This window comes from Vombatus ursinus, unplaced genomic scaffold (genome assembly GCF_900497805.2).
Source record: "Vombatus ursinus unplaced genomic scaffold, bare-nosed wombat genome assembly UNPS02014786.1, whole genome shotgun sequence".
NCBI classification, from domain to species: Eukaryota; Metazoa; Chordata; class Mammalia; order Diprotodontia; family Vombatidae; genus Vombatus; species Vombatus ursinus.
Window position 1 is genome coordinate 28,626,311 of NW_020954564.1, and position 18,100 is coordinate 28,644,410.

The following is an 18,100-nucleotide window of genomic DNA, read 5'->3' on the forward strand; positions in this document are numbered from 1 at the left end:
TACTCAATTTTTTACTTTCAACCCACCTTCTCCGCCAACCCCTATATCTAATCTTTTGCCAAGTCATGACAATTTTACATTTGTAACAGCTCTAGCATATCCCTCCTTTCCTCTGACACTGTCACCATCCTGGTGGAGGCCCTCATCACCTCAAGTCTGGACTATTCAGATAGCTTTCTGATTGATTTCCTCCCCTCAAGTTTCTTCTCACTCCAGTCTGTCTTCCACTCAGCTATAAAACTGATCTGCCTCAAGCATAGATTTGACCATGTCACCCATTCAATAAACTCTATTGGCTCCTATCACCTCTAGGAATAAATATAAAATATTCTGTTTGACATTCAAAGCCCTTCATAACCTGGTCTCTTCCTAATTTTCTAGTGTTCTTATACTTTATTCCCCTTCACATACTCTGTGATACTGTGATAACTGCGATACTGTGACACTGGTCTCCTTGCTGTTTCTCTCACAAGACACTCCATTTCCCAACTTTCTACCTTTGCCTTGGCTGGAATTCTCTCTCCCCTCATTTCTACCTCCTGACTTCCTTCAGGTTCCAGCTGAAATTCCTTTTTAAAAGGACACTTTCCCAATTCCACTTAATGTTAGTATCTTTACTGTGTTGATTATTTCCAATTTTTCAGGTATATACCTAGTACACAGTTGTGTACATAGTTGTTTGCATGTTATTTCTTTCATTAGATTGTGAGCTCCTAGAGAACATTTTTTCTTTATATCCTTAGTACTTAGCACTGTGCTTGGTATATAGCTTTTGCTTTATAAACTCTTGTTGACTCGACTTCTTACATATACCAGCTGTGTGACAAAGAGCAAAGGTCACTTAACCTTTCAGTGATACTGGCAGATGTTTAACAGTATGTATAAGTTGCGGAAAATGTACTAATCTGTTTTGGTAAAAGGAGTTCCCTATACCAGGAAAATTATAGATCGAGACTCCCGTTCTCCCCATTTTCCTTTTCTGTTCCATGTCACAGCAAAATGCCAGTTTAAATCAGGGCTAGATTCGTACAATTTATTGATACTTTAAGAATTGTTTTTGTTTATAAAACAAAACAAAATGCTGAATGTTTATAAGATTACAGCAGAAAGGGATATTAACCTAGATTTACTCTTACAGCTTTTACTTAAATTTATCTTTATAAAAAATTAGGAGATATGTAAAAAGTCACTCATTCATTTGTCCAACCAATTCATTAAGCACCCACTCCCTGCAATGCATATTAGGGCTGCTAGGTGGCACTGTGGATAGAGCATGGGACTTTGAGTTAGGAAGACCTGGGTTCAAATTCTGCCTCAGACACTTAACTAGATGTGTGACCCTGGATTAGTCACTTAACTCTGTTTATCTCAGTTTCCTTATTTGAAAAATGAGATAGAGAAGGAAATGGTAAACCAGTCCATTATCTTTGCCAAGAAAACGCCAAATGGAGTCACAAAGAGTCAGACATGACTCAACAACAACAACAACAATATACATTGCAATGTGCACATCACTGAATAATGAATACCCTACTTTAAAGAAAGGCTAACTGACATTAAAGAAAAAGACACATGATAGAATTTTTTGGGAAATGCTCTTCATAGTATACAACCCATCCAACTGTTCATTTCATGACTACTTGTGGTCAAAATTTTTACCTCATGGAGGCCTAATTTCTGGTGTTAATCTTTTTCGTTTAAATAAATATTCTTTTGATTTTTTATTTTCATTTTTGTCACTTTCTAGTGATCCTTCCTCAACCCCTCCTACACACATACATACACCCCAATAAATCAGCCATGTCTGATACTGAATGCCTCACTCTGTACCAATAATTATCAATGAGCAATTCAGAACTTAGTAAGGGCTAGTCATTTGAAGACAGTCTGTACTAGGTATGTACTTGAAGCTTTTTCATCTTATGAGGAACTTCTATAGGTTTTGGGAACCCAACATTACTTCTGTACTATTATGAAGCACTGGAGCAAGACTCCAGGGAAGGAGTAACTTATATTCACATTATTGATGTTGGCATATTCTTTGCCAGTTCAGACTGCAATCTTTCCCTACTGTCTTAGTTTGTCAAATGTTTGTCTTTCTGTATATTCCACAGCAGATTCATCCAATGTTTTGGAGGTCTTTGGTTTGGAAAAGAACCATCTTTTTAAGTGATCGTAATATAGCAGATGGATTGTCCGTTTGTGATTTCTTATTCTCATTGCATGACCAGCCCATCTCCTTTTTCAATCATAAATGTCTCTGAAGTCTTTAACATCATTCCTTGAGAACATAAACTCTGTGGTAACACATTAAAGCTGACTACCATGCATATTTCCATTACCTTTTGAGTCTTATGTAATTTTGCTGCTTCTGAAGTTGTGGAGTTTCATGATTCATAGCCATATCAGGGAAGGGAACAATATTGGTATTGCAAAGATGGACAGTAGGAACCTTACAATCATTTAATGTGCTATACAATTTCACAAATATGATTCAAACAAATCTCTTCCTTCTACTAAATTACAGGTCAAACTCACCATGCTTGGGTATTATACATATTGATAGACTGATTAAATGGGCTGCTCATCTAACTATATGTCATAATCTGGGCAATTTGCATTTCTCCTCCTTCTTTCCCTTCCCTCCCCTCTCCACCCCCCCCACCTCCTTAAAACACACACACACATACACACACACACACCCACACACCCACCCACCAATGTGTACAGTTAGGCTAATCTCATTTAAGAAGTTATGCAATGTTCCATGGTTTGATGCATTAACACAGATTATATTATTCCACAAATGTGGCCAGCTATAGAAAAATCATCTACCTCTTATTTCCTCAAATTTTCATGTATAAGGCCTTTTCCTGTTTTAAGATGGAAAAAGTAGGCATTTATATAGGTTGGTAGTTACATATTACTTTGTCACTTTAAAAAAATTATAAAAGTACTATTCTTGATCCTTTCCATTTGTTTGGAATTTTCCCCTTTGAGGTAGTGTGATAATTGATCCAAGTGCTTTTAAAATTGTGTTATTTCTAGCAAAGATTTCTTTTGTACATATATCATAAGTTACAGTCATTTCTTCTAAAGTCACATTGCCATTTCTTTATCAGGAACTGAGACTGGTCAATTCCAAGTGTGGTGGTTTTTATTTATTATTTATGAGAACATATGCTATAGAAGCACCAGAAGAGGTTTCATTTAATGTCTCTTTTATGTTTTTCTTTTAAATATATTTGCAAAAAGTTCTTGGTTGGTCTGGGTTAGCTGGGTCTCATACTAAACCCTCTCTAGGGCCATTTTACCCCCAGTGCTTTTCACTATTTTGCATGGTTAATTCTATCCTTCTCCTCAACAACATTTTGCAAATAAGATTATGTTCTAAACTGGTATTACCTTGACTAACATGACTCCCTCTAGCAAAGAAATGAAGTATTTGCAGGCTGAAGTAGTATCTGTGCTCTTTTTGGCCTCTTCTACTCTTCCTCATAGACACAGGACTAGAAGAGACTTTAGAGCTTCTCGGAGTCAACAAGATACAGGATTATAGATTTCAAGCTGGAAGGGAGCCCAAAGGCCATCTAGTCCAAATGCTGTACTTTACAGATGTCCAGGGAAGTTAAGTGACTTGCCTGTAGTCACATAAGGACTAAATAATAGAGATCAGACTCCTCTCTGGGCTTCTAAATCCATATTCAGTATATTGCCTCCTGGTAACTGCTATGCAACAGGTAAATTTCTCAAAAGTCAGTGTCTTTATTTCTGTCCATATCTCACTTTCCAGAGTAGAATGCATATTTAAATAGGTGACATTGGTCCAGATATCAAGAAGATATTTCTCTCTATCCTCAAGGAGTTTGCATCCTACCAGGAAAAAGATAACATGCATACAAATAAGTATAAGAAGAGATGAACTGGGGAGGGCGACAGCACACTAATATCTTAGGGGAGGAGAGAGATCAGGAAAGATCTCTGAAGGAGGTAGTATTTGAGCTGAACTGTACAGAAAAATAAGGATTCAAGGATTCCAATGGGTAGAGAAGAGGAGAGTTTGCATTCAAAGGCATGGAGGTGGGAGACGGAGTGTTTAGATTACAGCTATTACTCCAATTTGGCTAGAATGTAGAGTTCATGAAGGACAGTACTATGAAATAAGTATGGAAAGACAGGAGTGATCAATATTTTAACTTAGGAACAGTTGGAAGTAACAAAGTTTCTGAACAAGGGAGAGACTGCTTTAGGAATATTATTTAGGCAGTTATTTAAAGTACTGGAGAAAAGAGAGAATAGAAGCAATCTGATATGCTTTAATGAAGGTCAGTCAGTGCAAAGGCAGGGAAATGGAGGTAGAGTGTTATATATGAGGACTAGCAAGGCAGTCAGTTTATCAGAGTGAGGTTGGAGGCAGATTGTAAGGGGCTAAAATGTCAAATAGAGAAGTTTATATTTAATCCTAGAGGCTACAGCATGAAAAATAGAGCTTACCAAGTGGAGAAGTGACATTATCAAACCCATATTTTAGGAACATCCTTGGAAACTGTGTGGAGGATAGATTGGAGGGTAAAGACTTCAGGCAGAAAGATTAATTAAGAGGCTATGGTAATAGTTCAGGCAAGAGGTAATGAAAACATGAATTAAGATAGTGACTCTCTAAGTAGGCAGAAGGGGACAGATATGAGAGATATTGTAGAGAAACAGACAAGATTTGGAAACTAACTTTATATGGTGTCGGTGGGGGAAAGAATAACTGAATATAATGCTGAGATTGCAAATCTGGGTAAATAGGAGGACTTTGGCAGAATTGGTTCCCTTGGTAGAAGAAGGAAAGTTCTAGAGAGGGGTGGGTTTTGGGAATAATATAATGAGTTTTGTTTTGGACATGTTAGGTATAGAATAGAAAGAGTGGGAAGAGGAGGAGGAAGAATGAGGAGAGAGAAAAAAGAAATCTTAGATCTAAAAAATTTTAATTTTCACATTAAATATATTCTATTGCTCAGTAAGTCTAAGGACATACATAAGATTGGAATAGTGAGATTAACAATAGTCGATAATTAACAATAACAACAGTCAACAATAATTAACAATAATCGGTAACAATAGTCAACACCTACTATGTGCCAGGCATTATACTAAGCAATGGAGATATAAATATGAAAAAAAAAATCCCTGCCTTCTTGGAGCTTACAGTCTAATGGGAGAGGAAAACAACAACAACAACAACAACAAAAAGAAGGTGAAAGGAGGGGAATGGGATGGGCTTTGTGATATTCATTTAAACAGGAAATGAGATGTGTGTATTGAGCCTTCTCCTTAAATGGAAGCTTTGGAGTTCATGGTTCCCCTCTAATCAGAGGGGCAGAGGGTAATGATGAGGTATGAGTACCAAAATAAATAATATCTTCCAGGATGGGTAGATGATGGGTTTGGAGGGAAAGCTAGCCTTGTTTTGGACATGCTGACTTTGAGATGACTATGGGCCATCTGATTTGAGATGTCAAAGAAGCAGTTGGTGGTGAATGACAAAAACTGAGGAAAGAGGCTAGGGCTGGATATATAGAAAATTAATACTTAAGATACACTAATAGGCAGAATTTACTAGCCATTTTAATAAATTTGTGTTTTCTTCTTTCAGACAGTGGAAACTATAGAACTCAGCATGTTTACTGTTTCGTATAAATGTCAGGTAACTTAGGACCAAATTCAGTGCTCAATTATGGTAATAAGCATCTCACATACCTGGTAACTCCTATTCCCTCTACTACTTTTATATTGTGTTCAGTTTTTTTTTTTATACTTCAAGGTCATTATATTTAACTTTATAAGCTGTCTTAAGTTCTTTTAAAATTAGTCGGAACGCAAATCCTAAATAAGTATACAGAATATATTACAAACATCTATATTATGTGTGTACACATACACACACAAACATCACCTCTTAGATACAAGGTACTGTGCGAGGTATTGTAAAAGACAAAAGGACAAATATGTGGATCCTATCCTCTATTTCTGTGACAAAGACAAACATGAAAACTTAAGAAGCATGAAAATAAAAATAATTAAATTTAACTATAACTATAAGGCAGAGAGTCATGAGAATGTTTTAGCTAATAAATACTACAGGAACTTATTAATGCAGAAAATGATCTTTGTGCTGTAAAGGTCTGGAAAGGGTGTTCGACAAAGCTAGGCTTTTCATAAAAATTGTAAATTTGTTTTCTGTGAGTTTTTCCATATTTAAGAGTGACTTTATGTCACCATAAATGTAAACTTAGTCATTAAATACTACGACAAAGCCCATGATAATTATAATAAGCTCTATCAAACATTTAGCTCTTTTATGTTTTCCTGATTTAGGAAAACTATAGGAAACCACACACATTAACCCTCCAGCATCATTTAAAACATACAGGTTTTAATTTAATTCTCTTTAGATAAATTGGGTTCTTGATTATGCAAATGGACAAGCAATTCACCCTTTGGGATTTTAAACATTTATGGCATGTTGATCTTCACATTGGAAACACCATTTATTCTAGGGGAAAAGCAAGAAATATTGCCATGAGCAATGCAAGATCTACTTTATATCAGCAGGCTTTTAGAACTCATTATTTTTATGTTCAGCACTTCATATGCTAGCTGTTATTGTAAGAGAACTATTTCATTTATTTCATCTGCATTCTGTTTTTCATGCTCATAAAAAATTAACTGTGGCAGAAAGGACAGAACAAAGAGAGGCTAGGTATAAACTGGATCAGGTTAATTCTCAGATTTATCTGTTTTATAAACTACATAATAATATCAATAATAATCATAGCTAACATTTACACAGTGCTTTAGGTTTGCAAAGTGCTTTACGTATTATCTCTTGATTTGATCCTCACAGCAATCCTGTGAGGTATTATAGTATTGATCTCTCTGTCCTCTGACATCCTCTATTTTACAGATGAGAAAACTGAGGAGCCAAGTTCACTTCCCACCTGGCTGCACTTTTTTGGACTTCATCATGCTCTTCAGAACCTGAAAGATCGCACCAACTGTGAACCTCATCAGTAGCCCCTTCTCCTGGGGCCCTTCCCTCCCTCTGGTTGGAGAAGGTGGAAGGTAAACAGTAGAGAACTCCTCCTAGACCCCCCATTTAAGGAGAGTGCCCAGGGCAGCCATCTCTTCGTTCCCATCTGGCTGTACTCTGCTAGACCTCATCATGTCTTTGTGCTTGGGTTACAAAGTCTCCCCTTCCCTGCTTTTCAATTTAGCAATGCCTGGTACACAGTAGGTACTTAAATGTTTACTGACTTACTGAGGCTCAGGGAGGTTAAGTGAACTGCCCAGGATAAGATTTATTTATATTGTATAGCAAAAGCAATCAACATTAGGACCAAATCAATGGGGAATTATTTTAAATAGTTATTTTAAATAACTAATCATTTAAAGGGTTGCCTGTAAGTCATTAATTGTAAGTTGCACTAGGGGAGGTATGCCACTCCTGATGGGATCCTGAATTCACAAAAAAGTCAAGTAATGACATACATAATTTAAATCAACCAAATGCCAACTCCACTGAAAAGCAAACGATGCTCAATGTTCTGGTAGCATCATGACTCACAGGTTGCCTTTGCATCTTTAAGTTCATTCTGTCACAGAATTACTTCCCATGCCCTGTTCATCATGTTTCAGAATCCATAACCAAAAAAAAAAAAAAAATTAAGCATATGATAACATGATTTAGTGTTCCTATGCTGAGAAAAATGAGATCACTACTGGCTTATACATGTGGTTAAGCACATAGGTCATTGCTGGAAGAAGATGGTAGAGCCTTGTGGAAGTGTGTCATTCTGAGGTAGAAATCCTAAACACTGATAAGGGTATCGAGACTGTAAGCTTCAGGAGAACAGGACTTTCAAGCTCCCTGTTACTGCTTCTGTTCCCTTAACGTCAAATGGAAGTGAAAGCCATAAAGTATAAAACTAACTGAATAATTAAAAGCTGGAATTGGATATATTGTGATTTTTAAAAATGTTTTTTCTTATTACCAAAAATGACACCTTGAGAAACTGAGAGAGCTGCTATTCAGAAAGAAGAATCAGAGGATGTTAAAAAAAAATCCTACTATCTTTAAGTATTCCTATTATCTTAAGCCATAGATTCTAGGAAATATGCTACACGTATATGATAAGATTGGTAAGAATTCTGTTTCACAGTTAAATAACTTTTTCTTTGAGCCAAAAGAGCATAAAGTAGTGACCTGGAAACAAGCATCAATTCAATAAGCATTTACTAAGTACTGACTGTATGCAAGGGACTGTGCTAAGTATTGGGAGTTCAAAGACTAAATGACAAACAGTCCTCAGACCAGTATGAAGGAGCCTGGAATAATTAGGCAGCCTTTACAAGATCAAAAATAGTGGCAGCATAATCAGGATTCCTGTACGATTCTAACCTCTCACATGACTGATGATTTAATGATTTAATCTAAATTATCCTATGTAGGCTTAATTTATCACTTTGCCCCATTTAACAACAAGAATTTTCAGAAATTAATTCTAAAGAATTCCAATGATATAGAAATACCCCAAATCATCAGAAATGACATTCTAGATTTTCAGTGTTTAGTGACAGAATGTCAAAACTCTTGCTTATGAAAAACTACTCTATATTCTTATATGATCAAAATTACTTTTAAAAAGGTGTAACAGTTAAAAAACATTCCTACTTGGAAAAAAAGTACAAGTAAATGTTTCCTTATATTAATTTTTATTTATCGACAAAATGAGCTAAGAGTTCTTTAGGACAAGTAGAAAGTTGAAAATTAAATCTATTATAGAACATAACTGCAAACAATAGGGGCAAATTTTTTTTTTTAAATAAGTCAAATGAAGTTTCCAATAAAGTTGTAGGCTATTTTCATATCACGTAAAAGTCAATAACAAAGACCAAGTTTTGCATTGTTCATGAGCTTTCAGTTTGAAAAGTCAAATATAATATACCCTGGTCAGGACTTGCTCATAGAAACAATTTTTGTAAATTAAGAATGCCTATGATTCTTGTCATCATATAGTATTAGCTACATAAAGTTAATGTACTTTTCTATGTCATCTGCAGGAAGATTGTTTAACAATTCAAGCAATTTGGTTAAGCTTCTTTCTACATATTCATGACATGAGACATTTAAAATATAAAATAAGCCTGAGTGAAGAGCTCTTTAAACACTTTTAGTTTTATGTCCTTTGTGAGGGGATGCCTAGAGCATTGAAGCCAAGATTAAAAAGAATATCACGTGGCATGTTACACAATTCATTTCCCATGCCAAATGCTATAGCAAACACATTCCTTGCCTCTATTGAGCCTGAATTAAAAATCTACATTAACACCTAAACACTATGAAATATGTATAATGCGTATTGTATTTCTTACTTAATCAAAGGGGGAGAGGGTGAAGGGGCTAAAGGGAGAGAGAAAGGATTTGGAACTGAAAATTAAAAAAAATAATAATGTGCACACTATGAAGACTTAGATGGTAACCAATGAAATCTTGGTTAAAAATTGTACTGATAAAAAGAAGCTTCTTTTTTTTGTTGCACAGAGTAGTAGAGTAGATTGGAATCAAGGATGAAAAAATAATTACAGAGGAGCAAAATATATGGTACCCATTTTGACATTTTAAAAAGGATCAACATGTTTTTCATGACTATTATCAATGATCATTTATCCTGACAAAGAGTTGAGCTATAACTTACAGGAAATGTCTTGGGGAGAGGGGCGCGTAACAAATCTGTTTTCAAAATAGAGCTTATTTTCTTGAGTTTTATTAATGATGGTCACGAACAACTTCATGCTGTCAGAAGAGCCTTAATTCAAAAACATCCACTGAGAAATAGAGGAAAATATAAAATAATTGCCCCAGTTCCTGCCTTTAGTATTACCTGACTATTTCAGGAAACAGGTACAGAACACACTCAGAAAGTGTTAAGTAGTATCCAATTACATGACATTTTCTACAACTAAATAGCAAAGTGACCATTCTCTTTGACATTGAAGACATCAACAAAAGTTGGTAACACAATTCTGTTTTTTGTTGTGTTAACATTACACCATTTACTCTAAGCACTAAGTCTTTCTAAATCAATTCAACAATAAATTCAGCAACCATGTTATGACTTCTATGCATAAGGTTCTGTGCTAAACTCTGCTTCTTGCTTTAGATAGACTTTTTGCGGTCTAGAGCAGAGATGTCAAATGCTTGCAAAACTCTAGAGAGTGCCTGAATCAGATTAAAACATAATTGGGAAATGTTTAATAAAATAAATAAAAATATAATACAAGACAGATAATGTTAATTTGTGGTTTTCTAAATCAGTATGCAGCCAGCAGGGATATTTTCTATTTGAGTATGACACCACTTGTCTAGAGCATTTTAACAAGTTGCTGTGCTTAAATATTTTAAAAGTTGTAACACACATGTAGAATTGTTTTATACCTCTCTAGTAATCTTTAACCTGGGGTCTATGAATATATATTTCTGAGACAGGGTCCATACATTTCACCAGACTCTCCTAGGGATCAATGACATGCAAAAAGGTTAAGACTGACAGAGCTGGAGACAACGAAGAATCAATAGCAGCAAGGTTTTATATATACGTTCCACCATATAGGTGTTCCTGTACTATCTTAATAGAAAGTCATAAGATCATATATTATGGCTAGAGTGCTGGACTAGGAGTTAAGAAGATCTGAGTTCAAAGCTGGCTTTAGACAATAACTATATGACCCTGGACAGTCATAATCTCTGCATGCTTCAGTATCCTCATCTATAAAATGGGAATAATAATAACACCTACCTCCCAGGGTTTTTGTGAAGATCAAATGAAGCAATATTTATAAAGCACCTTATAAGCCTTCAAGTGCTATGTGTGTGTGTGTGTATATAGTGCTATATATATGTATTATATATATATATGTACACACACACACACGTGTATATATGCTATCATCATCATTATCAATAATAATTATTATTATCATGTGATTTAAAACTAGAAGTGACCTTAGAAATCATCTAAGTGTAACACCTTCTACCCCTCATTTTATACTTGAGGAATCCGAGGCCTGGAGAAGCTAAGTGCCTTAGCCACAGTAACTCAGATAATAAATAACGGATTAAGGGATTAATTTCATTCAGATGACTTTTTTTATTTAACTCATAAAGCACTTTGAAAAAAAGTTGCTTTTTAGAGATGTCAGCTATTAGTAATATTAACACTGCTATTATACATGTTATTCAATAGCTCAATATCAAATATTTATACCGCTTACAAAAGCTATTTAAGAATGAAAAATATTAACAACTGTAGCGCATTAAATAAGCACTTACTAGATGTCAAGCACTCTCTGAAGTTCTGGATATATAAATAAAACAATAAGACAGTCCCTGCTCTCACAAAAGTTTATGTTCTAATGGAGGAGACAATACTTAAAAAGTAATGGTGGCCTGGGAAGGAAGTCATGGTATGGGAAGTCACAAGTATGGTCGATTGAAACTCCTTTTCCAGAGGCAATAGTGTGAATTTGGTGACATTTATCAGAAAAAAAGGTGAAATGTATGCAAAACTGTCAAATGGTTTCTATTGATTAGAAGAACAAATGTGAGTTTCTGATTTTATTAGTTCCTTAGCCCATTAGCTAATAAGTGTCTAAGGTAAAATTTGAACTCTGGTCTTCCTGACTCCAGGTCCAGCACTCCATTCATTGTGTCACCAAGTTGCTTACATATATAATGTTTATGTAAGGGCTCATATAAATAAACTTTATTTATTCCAAATACCTAGAAAATATTCTATTTTGATCTACACATCTGTCTGGCTTAACTATTCAAGTTGAACTTTAGCTAAAACCAAACTATTAATTGGTAAATTTAAAGAGACTAACAGTTTTTATTTCTATATTTTTCTTTTTATAAAATATTAATGTGAGTCAAACTTACATAGAACTTTTGAATAGAATTGCATTTGGATCTCAAACATCTGAGTGTTAGATAATAGTTGTATTTTAAATAGGAAAAAAAGTGTACGTAAGTCATCAAATGATATACAAAATGTACCATTTTAGTAAACTATTTGAAGAGGAAGCCAGAAAATTCTGTATTATAATCTCTACAGCAATCTTAATTCAAAGCACTATACAAACGTATTGAGGCAAAAAGGAAACCCTTTAAGCAATATCAGATATTGTCAAAGGGAGGCAGAAGGAGGTTCTAGAGCTCCTGTGAGCGAACACCAGAACGTTTTTATTTGTGCAAAGTGTCCTGCTGGTTACATCTGTTCCATCACATTCTCAAATATAGCTAGATTAATAGTTTTTCAGTATTTATATATTTCATTCTTTTTAATATAAAGGGAGAAAGAAAATGGGTTCATTGAGTTTTATGTCCTAGAATATTCAACCAACTAAAAGATTACATAGTAAGGGTCTCTGAGGTCTCTTTCAGTTCTAGGAGTCTGGGGGTGCGGCAGAATGTTCAAGGTACATTCAGAAGTAAGACGCTTAATGTACCTCTTAGGTAAGGTATTGTGCATTCAGTAATAAGAATTTAGGTAAGCTAAGACAAGGCTTATGTTATTTCTAGTAACCTAACTACTACTATATTCATTTAGTTAAATGAAAAAGGGTTACAAAAACCCTAGCCTCCCTTCCCCTTTCTCCAATCTTGAATATAATGATATTTAATTTGGTAGTGTCAGAAGGTACTGAAACTAGAAAGCCTAGAGAGGAGAATTAGATACACACACATATTGATTTTTCAAAATACCCCAAATCCCTTCCACAAAACACAAGGCAAAACCAGAATTAATTCTAGCTGATTAGCTTGGGTTCAAATAGTTAGAAAAAATTTTCCTTACAATGTTTTTTTTTACAATGAGCCTAAATCTGCCAACTTACAACTATTGTTCCTAGCTCCATCCTATGGGTCTAAGCAGAAAAATAATTGAATCCCTCTAAACAACCCTTCAAATATTTCAACAATCACAGAATTACAGAGCTGGAAGGAAGCTCAGCACCCACCTAATTCATATCCAAATCTGAAAAAAGAATCTCTACTGTAACATATTTAACAAGTAGTCATCCAGCCCCTACTTGAAGATCTCCACAGAGGGGAAAGTCACTATGTCCTAACACGGAGTTCATTCTTCTTTTGGACAACTCTAATAGTTAAGAAGTTTTTTTGTTTTTTACATAAAACCTAAATTTGCTTCATTTGCTCTACACTCTGGGTCCAAACAGAGTAAGTATAACTCTTCTTTCACATGACTGCCCTACATATGACTGAAAACTACAGAAGAGCTTCACATAGCTAAAGAGTAGCTATTATGCATCCCATCTTCCTTCTCCCCCTTCCCAAGTCTTGTATTCTCCAAGCTAACATCCCCAGTTCCTTCAGCTGCAAAAGGAAGCTTAAGGGGACTATCGTGTGATTATTTCTGGAAGTTATATCTCTCTTAATGCAGCCCAAGATAACATTAACTTTTTTGCTTCCACATTACATTGTTGATGCACACATTAGCTTTTTTTGGTTGCCATGTACTTCTGTTGACATGCGAAGTTAACAGTTCAACTAAACTTCTCTGTTCTGGCAAAATGCTCTATATTTACATCTTTCCAGTCTTGAACTTATGAAATAAGATTCAGAAAATCATCTTCAAATGTAAGATTAATTGAAATTAATGAAACTTAATAGATTTATCTCTGTAAAAGTTTATTGTAACTAATTTGAACCACTAGTTTAGCCTGAAAAGATCTTTTAAATTCCCAATGATGTCAACCACTGTGTTAGCCAGCATTCCCATCTTAGCGCTTATCATGTGCTAGGTATTGTGCTACAGGTCACATTAGAAGGGATAACACTAACATCTAGTGAGACCAGGAATGGCCTCCTGGAGGAGGTGGCAGTTTCGCAAGTCTTAAAGAATGTCAGGAATTCAAAGTGTTGGAAGTTGGGAGAAAGAGTACAAGGAATGCAAAGGCACAGATGTGGGAGACAGAGTTTGTGGAAGGAGCAAGAAGAAGGCCAGCATAGCTAGACTGTAAAATGTATGTATGGAAGGAGAATGTAAGGAGAGGAAAAGTAGGAAGAAAAGATGTTAAGATTGGTTGAAGGAGTTAGGGATTTTTAGATAGGAGAAAAAAAGCCTTAGGATTGCAAAGATGATAATCTTTGAGTTTCTGAAGAGTTGTCAAGTTATGTGGAACAGACTTGTTCTAGAATGAGGCACAATGGGTAGAATTTACAACCTTAATTCTGAAGTAAGAAAAAAATTCCTAACGACACGGAGTACTGAAAAATGACATGGATTTTCTAGGAAGATATTGGATTTCTTTTCAATAGAGGTCTCTGAGCAAAGGCCTGATACCTGCTTGCAGGGTATGTTGTAGATGGGATGCTTGCTCAGATATGGGCTGGATTAGACAGTCTTTGATATTCTGTGGAATACTCCAGATCTTTTTCTGACAAACTGTTTTTATATTTGTATGATATATCTATATCTATATCTATATCTATATCTATATAAACATTTTATATTTGTTAGGTTGATATTTTAATCTCTATATTTATTCCTATTAAATTCATTCTTATCAGATTTGTCTCAGTATTGTACAGCTTGTTAAGAATGTTCTGTCAAACCTAATAATTCAGACAGTGGAAACAAAAATCTAGAACTTAGGGGGTTGTCTTTTGTGGGGATAAGAACATACACTAAAAGCAATGGAATAAGAAGGTATCCAAATAACATGCAATGAATGTTTATAGCTCAACACTTTTGAAAATTTTTTCTTGGAAGTTATTTTTTTTCCAGAAATAAAAAAAAAAATACGAGCATGAGAAGTTATTCCTGCTATAAAGTTTTTCATTATCTCTTGCCTCTCTAACCTTATCAGTAAAGTTGATAACATCTGCAACAACCACAATTTTTACTAAGCAGGCCTTTCATCTTGTTGGTGATAAAGATCAACAATTGTTAAAGAACACAATTTGAATCATTTTATTCATTCTAAATTGCACAGAAGTGAGTTGCAAGCCAATCATGATAGCCTTCAGAAGACCTGATGGCCTGAAGGGGTGTGTGTGTGTGTGCACAGAAGAAAAATTCATCAGTTCTTTAAAAATGTTTCCAATATCTTATACTTCTTGTCTAGGTAATATCCTGGTAGTAGTGGCTCCTAACCTTCACATGCTATTATGAAAACATAAACATTTTCAGATTATGTCCACCCAACAGCTTCTGTTTGAATTCTCCCCCATACCCTATCCAAACATTTTAGAAAGGATACTTCATTCTTTGTGAACTGAAAAACCTCTAGCTATAAGAGATGCCAATTAAGGACTGTTTTCACAGCTTACACCATGCTGACACACAGTAGATGCTTAATAAATGCTTGCTGACTAACTGACAAAGCAGTACTCCAAAGTTCATATGCCACCAAGCAAAGCATTTATACATTTTGGGGGAAAGTATCTGAGTACAGTGGAGTCTTGTTATGTTTTCTGTGATACAATGAGATTGAGTTATAATTTGGAAGGCAATGATGGTCAGACATGGCCTTTCCTTCAAGGAATTTTACTATGATTTTACTTGTTATATGTCTTATTCCAATTAGACTCAATTAGACTCTTGGCTCTATAACGTCAATGGCCCTTCCTTATCTAAAGTATTTACCTCTCTTCAGGGTGTAGCACAATGTTCTGCACATAGAAGATGCTTAATAAGTGTGAGTTGAACTGAATGGTGCTTCTAGTCTAGTAGCGGACCTTACATACAAATAACTTTTTATAAAATAACACATAATACCTTCATTGGAGAGGTTTTAGTAAAGGATGAGGACTGGACCTATGATTCTTATTAATAAGGGAAATTCCCAGGCAAGGAAACTGTCTACCAATGCACATAGCCACCTTCTCTGCACTGTGTAGTCTTAATTGTCTAGAACACTGAGAAGTTAAGTGCCTTGCCCAGACTCTCACAGCCAGTAGATGTCAGAGGCAGTACTTGAACCTAGGTCTTACTGGCCTGTAGGCTGGCTCCTCAGACAGAAGAATCAGGGAAAATTTCCTGAAGAAACTGGTATTTGAACTGTACTTCTCAGTGGTTGCATGATTAAAGGTTCATTACTTTCCCCTTTGTTCTTTTCTCTCTATACTCCCTCATCAGTTCTTGTGACTTCAATTATAAAGCACTAGGCTTGAGAGGAAAGATGAATGGATAGAGTCAGACCTTCTCAGCTTTAACTTTCTAAGTTAGCCTGAATAAATCACTTAGGCCTTCAGGGCATGTTTCCTAACCTTTAAATTACAGGGGAACTAGATGACCTGTAAAGTTCCTCTGAGCTCCATGGTTACCTTTATGTAGATGATGTCTAAATCTATATCTCCCTACCAAGTTTCAGTCCTATATTTCAAGCTGCCTGCCAGTTGGCAGGATATTTTGCTGTTAACTCAAATCTAACTTGTAAAACTACTCATAATCCTACCAAAATCAACTTTCTCCCCTCACTTGCCTTTCTGTTAATCGTATTCTTCTTCCCATCACCCAAACTCGAAGCCTTAGAATCACGACTGACTCTTTCCTCAGCCCCCATAGTCAGTCATTAAATCTGTCAATTTTTTTCTTGAAATATCTTTCTCCTGGTGTTTTCCCTTTCCATTCTGACTACCACACCCTGATTCAGACCCTTGTCACCTTGTCCTTGTAACAGCTTCCTAGATGGTGTCCTTGCCTCCAGTCCTTCTCTCCTCCAATCTATCCTACACACTACTGCCAGGCTAATTTTAAAATCTTACCATGATATTGTTACTCTCCTACTCAAAACTCTCAGTGGTTCCCTTGTGGCTACTTACAGGATAATGCCAAACTTCTTAAGCCCGGAGGCTAAAATCCTTCAGAACCCAGTTTTGTTCTACCTCCCCATACCTAATTCCAACCTATCATTTTTCCAAACCCTTTGCTACAGCCAAACTGCTCTGCCCACTAATCTCTGAATGTGTTTTACACTGGGTAATTTTATGCAACATAAACTGAACTCCTTGTTTTTCTGTGATCCTGTACTAAACTCTTCCATCTTTATGTGTGTGTGTGTATACATACACATATATATGTATGTATATATATGTGTGTATATATATGTACATATACATACATATATACACATATATATGTCTCCATCTCATATGTCTCCATCTGAAATTCTTCTTTTCCTTCAAGGACCAGTACAAGACACTGCTTCCCTGAAATCTTGTGTCTTCTAACTATAAGTGATTCCTCCTTCCCTAAATATTTTATATTGTCCTCTTTTGCCTTTCATATATTCTTAATCATATGTCTCCAGGAATTCTTTCTGGTGGTCCCCCATGTCTGGATTCCTCTTCATCCTCACCTCCATTTCCAGGCTTCCTTCAAGTCCCAACTAAAATCCTATTTTCTACAAAAAGACTTTCCCTTTCCCTCTTAATTCTAATATCTTCTCTCTTTTAATTATTCCTTATCCATCCTGTATGTAACTTGTTTTAACACGTTTGTTTGCTTGTTGTCTCTCCCATTAGATTGTGAGCTCCTTGAGGGCGAGGGCTATCATATGCCTCTTTGTGTTAACACCAATACTTATCATAATGCTTGGCACATAATAGGTACTTAATAAATGCTTTTTGACTGACTGACTATTCTCCCACCATAGATGACAAGCTCTCTGAAGGCATGGACATGTTGTTTTTAATTTCTATATTTGCAGTTCTTAGCATAGTAGATTACATATAGTACATGCTAAAATATTAAAATGAAGTATGCCAAGTCATACCAGATTAACCTAATTTCCTTATTTGACAGGCTTACTAAAGATTGGTAGGTTGGGGGAATACTATAAATAGAACTGACCTACATAACTGCAGAACACTTGACAAAATCTTCCATAAGAATGTGAGACTTGCAGAAAAGGCAAATGTGGACTAGACCAGCACTTGGCAACAGTAAAAGGTTTCTGAACATGCAATGACCAAAAATTAATTAAAAATCAAATACATAATGAATCTGAGGTGTTTCTGGCAGCGCTT

The 18,100-nt window shown here is 35.5% G+C and overlaps 1 protein-coding gene across 1 annotated transcript in view; it reads right to left on the reverse strand.

Moving 5' to 3' along the window:
* Window positions 1-18,100, reverse strand: part of ITFG1 (integrin alpha FG-GAP repeat containing 1) — a 244,246-nt gene that overhangs the window by 169,685 nt on the left and 56,461 nt on the right. The window lies entirely within an intron of this gene.